This window comes from Microtus ochrogaster, chromosome 19 (assembly GCF_000317375.1).
Source record: "Microtus ochrogaster isolate Prairie Vole_2 chromosome 19, MicOch1.0, whole genome shotgun sequence".
NCBI lineage: Eukaryota > Metazoa > Chordata > Mammalia > Rodentia > Cricetidae > Microtus > Microtus ochrogaster.
The window spans coordinates 37,661,872-37,667,358 of NC_022021.1; positions in this window are offsets into that span (position 1 = coordinate 37,661,872).

Below are 5,487 nucleotides of genomic sequence, written 5' to 3' on the forward strand. Positions count from 1 at the left end.
CTAAAGTATCTTAATACCTACAGATGACAGCAAGAATTTGTATTTCAATGCACCAAACATTTAAATAATAATACAGGAAGAAAAACTATATTTTCTATATGCAGAAAGATGATTATCATCAATGGCCTTTTTGTGTTTATTCTGTTCACCTCATGAAAATAACTGAATATTTACTGGTGGTGGAAACAAATGACCAATAAAATCCCCACAAAATTTTTGGGAGGTTGATGAATACAAAGGCAGGCAATTAAGTGAAGAAGCACTATTTTCTTATTAAAAATTACAAAGAATGTGACAAAGTCTAAGCAGTATCTATTACAATGATCAAAAAATAATTCAGCAGTGGTCAAGTAAATATTTGTTTTGTAATTTGTTGTTTTGATAGCTATTCATTAAATTACACAATAGTAATTTGTCGCACAGTCAATTTTAATTAAAACATCTGTTTGCACTCCAAGCTATGCTGTGAATGATTAGCTTGCTCTCATGGCTTTTGTGTGAGGATATTTTTAAATTGAAGAAGCTCATTAGGCATAGCAGCATCCTAATTTGTTCACATTAATTAATACCTATCAAAAATTCAAAATGAGCTGAACATGAGCAGTAATACCAAGCGATCAAGTGACTAGGTGTGGACACCTCCCATCACCAGCCTTTTTATCCTTGTATAATTTTCTTAAGAGATTCCTGTGTCTTAAGTTTTGCCAAAAATGAATTGAATCAAGTAATATTTTAATATCCCCAAATGATTTTTAGAGCTCTCGCATACAGATAAGGAAATGCACAAGGGTATTTTTATGTCAGTTGTTATAATTTCAAATGTTAAAATATTCATAGATAAGCTGTTATTAACCAGAAGAGTAACAATCACTACTCTGAAAGTAAAATGATTTTTTCTGTTCTTTTAATTGTAGAGAAGATGTGGAGCCTAGAGTGGGGGGTTGGGTTGATACTTTCCATTACGTGAAGTAAGCCAGAGGATTGTTCTGCACTCAGAATTTTATGACAAAGGTCTATGAGGTTTCCTTATTTGTTGGGCATCTCCTATTCTTGGGTAGAAGGTGTGAGATAGGAAACTTGTTTGTTTGAATCTCTCTTGTTTACTTACCTTTTCAGTTTGAATCCTTGGCACCGCCTTCACTGCGAACATTTTGCTCTGTCCCTTTGTTACATAGGTTAGGAGCTGAGTCTAAAGCAAAGGTCTTTTGTAATTTTTAACAGTGTCATTAGTTCCAGGTCTTTAAAATAGCTCTGAAACTATTAAAGCAATGACTATGTTGTGACTCATGACAAAAATACATATACCTCCTTTATATATTTACCTCATTTATATATTTAACTTATTTATATATTTACCTCATTTAATGAAACTGCAAAGCTTTATCTCATTTTATTTATTTAAGATGCTTTCTGTAAGTTTTTACCATTCTCATTTAATAATTGGCTACCTACTTAAAGATGATTCTGAAATTATACCAAGATTATTTAGGTAGAAAATATACCCACAATTAGGAGATATAAATATTTAAATTTCTAAACTCTGTACACTATTGAAGGAGTAATTTTGATCTGACAAAGTTTGAGTCCTGTCATTAAAACATTGACTTATGTGCAATGTGTAAATTTATATTTAAAGTTTTAGAAATAAATAAATTTTAACCTAGTTTTTATTTAAAGATGCTATCTCCCATCTTTAAGTGTATGTGATTTTATTTTTGAATACATAACTCTACCACAATTATTTATATTCAGAACTGTGAGCAATATCTGAAAATTAATCTGCAATTAATATATACATAGCTAGATGATGACTGTATCTTACATAAAATCATCAAAAATGAAAATAAACACCTTGGCTTTTTTTAGAACTTGTTTTATGCAGGTGCAATTTCAATGGGAATGGTATATAATGTGTACATCAATCTGGGGTAGAGTCCATCATTCTGGGTCAGATCAGGCCTTATGTGAGTTAGATTTTAGATGTGTGTCAACAATGTTGACTGCTACAACCTATCAGGTTTGGGGAATGAGTGGACTTGGATGATTGGGAAAACAAGGAAAAGCACAGAAAGGATGGAATTTAATGGTCCATGTCCATGTCAAAGTCACAACAGCAATAGCCCAGAAACTTGATGTATTCATTATATATAGCATGAATGACGAGGAGGGTTGAATAATCTCAGTAGAAGGACCAGGAAGTGGGACAATCTCTAGCTTCAGCAATCTGGGGAGACAAAAATCCACACTGTATTTTTTACTTGTAATGGTTTTAGATAAAGGTTGAGTTTTTACCAACATCTATAAATGAACCAAGGAAATATTCTAAAATTTTCCTGAACCTGACACAAGGGAAACCCTTGGTGTCTTCATGGATCTAAGGTACTGACACTGTTATCATGAGAGTGTTCATGGTATCTACATACAGCAGCAGTGTTCAATTCAATCACCTTGTTTTATTTTTAACATTTTAACATTATCATTGTGCTTTGACTATTGCAGAAATTCACAAGTGGTCAATGAACAGACAATTGGGGATTTTGCATCTCTCTAATTGATTCATCTGTAAGAAAACCCATACATACCTACAACTGAAGGTACATCCTAAAAGAGGGGTGGAAAGATTTTAATAGACAGGGCATCAGGATGTCTGACAATACATAATTTATATACAATAGGGGTAACATTCATGAAATCTTATTAACACATTCAAATAAACAAGACACATGCAAATTAGCACCCATATATTGTGAATAATCTTACAAGTTTCCACTCCTAGATGAAGAGGTACAAGCAACTAATGGACACTGAGAGAGGGAAAATAAATCTTCTGTAGTGGCAAGAACCTTCTTAAGTTATCCAAGCCCATGTGGCCATCACAAAAAAACATAAAATTAAGAAGGCTGAATAAACTCATCCAACCAAGTTCCAGCATGTCTATCTGTGGTGGTGGGTCCACGGAATCTCTCACTCTGCCCTTCTTTCTCCCCACATACAGTTCTGTCTTTACTGCCTACCTAAGTTCTGCCCTATCAACGGACTCAAAGCAGTTTCTCTATGAATGAAGGAAAGCAACACGAAGACAGAAGGACCTCCTACATAATTCTTAGAATATAAGTGTATCATAAGACAATCCACAATATTATTTTCATATTTAAGGATTTTTAATCTAAAATTAGTTGTAGCTTTAAATTTCTATCTATTCCTGAGTAGTCCTCCACAATTTTCCCCAACTCCTTTGTTTTTTTAAAGCAAGCAACATATTTATGTTTCTGCCCACTTTTGGTATACAGAGTAATTCCATTATCATCAATAAAGTTGTGGTGTCCTTAAGAGCTAATTTTTTAAATGAATCAGTATAAAAAAGAAAATAAATGTCATTTCTAATGCCATATACTTTCAATTGCAGCACTAAGGATATAGGGTCAGGAGGAGCAGGAGGATGTCAAGGTTACCCATGGCTATAGTATGAGTTTGCAGTCAACTGGTGGTACATTAGAACATGCTAATATATTTATTTTCATCCAAACACATATGCATACAGATTATTTACATCATTTGAGAGAAATAAATATTCAAAAGACATAATATATAATTGCATAATAATAAATTATATATTATATACTATATATGCATATTGTACTAAGGAAACTAAGCAAAACCAACATAATTTTTAAACCTAGTGTTTATATTAAATAAAATTTGAAGTAAAATGTAATGTTGAAGTCTATATAACCAATAAATTTAATAATTTTATTAATCAAATTTATTGCATGTATGGCTTTGAAAATAAAAGTTCAGTACAGAGTGTACAGATTTTCATCTATCTGTATGCTTCATCTTTAAGAAGCTGTTGACCCTACTCCAAAAGAATGGTATCAGACTTTAGCTCAATAAGTGAATCTAATGCAAAGAGTTTCTGTGAGTTTGTTCATCTCAGCAGAAATCTATACTAGGCAGCAATGCAAAGCTGGGAAAGCGCAGCACATTACTTAATACAATTCAATCTCTTAGACTTGCCTTAAATGGAAGATGAATTACCTTTCTAGAGCAAATTCCTCTTAGAGTTTAGGTCAATAAGATCCAAAATTCATGTAATGATTTATGTATCTAAACTTCTGAAGTTTTAATAAAAAGATATCAAATATATTAATTCTGAAAACTGAAAATCTCTAAGTATAGACTGCTAGGCACACAGGCATTTAGCTTGAGAGAAGACTTTTTAACATAACGAATATCAGAAATAAGGTCAATGGCTTCAAAGAAGAGGATTTCAGAGATGCTCTAGGTGTGCAGAGGGCTGCCCTAAATTGTTGACTCATCTGTGGTCTTTAAAATATACAAGGTTGAGAGGCCTCCAGTGCACTATGCTTTCTAGCTTTGCTTCATGAAAATCATCAGAACATCTATAGCCAAAATACTTCTGTGATTACAAAACTGTATGCAGTTGCTACAGAACCTGAGATGAATGAACACTGTCTTTTCTTCTAAATTCCTACTTTTGGGTGATAGTATCTTTTTGAAACAAAGTAAACTTACTTTTAATTGTTGACCTTCAACTTTCTCGGAAGTATTGGCTGTGGCGAAATATTAAAATATTAACATAATCAATCACAATGATTATGTGATTTATTGGTACAGCCTAATGTTGTTTATAAGCCATTTACACTCTCTATTTAGTAAAACTAATTTTATTTGGATATGTAATTTAAATTTGAACATTGGAACCTAATAGAAATTTATTTAATATTACAAATTATCTTGAAAATTTTTCAGTATCAATGTTCTTAATAAAATATTAACATGCTTGTACTGTGCTTCTTCCTATAAATATATACTACTATCTAGGTTTTTTATATATACCCCATAAGATAAAATGAAAATATGTTAAACATATTAAGTAAATGATTAATATATTCAGTTTCATTTTAAATAACCTCAGATATCCAATTTTTCATGGTGAACAATAGATAGCTGAAAAGTAGAACTTAACATGTTCTAGATCGATTTTCTACCTGTGTTCACTGACATACAGTCTATGCTTGAAGATCAGTGCAAAAGTAAAATGTTCTCTTACCCTCCTTGTCTCTATCTATCTCTATGTCTTTCCTCTTTTTCTCTTTCTTCCTCCTTTTTGCTCCACTTTTTATTTCTCTCCCTCCACTACAGGAAGTAAAACTCAAAACCATGAATATTATAAGAAAGTACTATAATAATGACCGTATTTTCCAGACTTACATTAATGTGGAATACATAAAGCTTAACAGATCAAACATAAGAATCATTGTTTAGGAATAAGTTTTCAGGGTAGGCCATCAAAGTATACACTACCTTTGATAAGCTCTGAATTATTTGGTTATGACTTCTCTTAAACAATTGCATCATTTTCTATTGCTTGAGTGTTTCAGAACATATCCTAAGATATTCAGATTTAAAAGACCAACAACATCTCAGTCTTCTATTTTTCACAAGGAACAAATGTATTTGTCA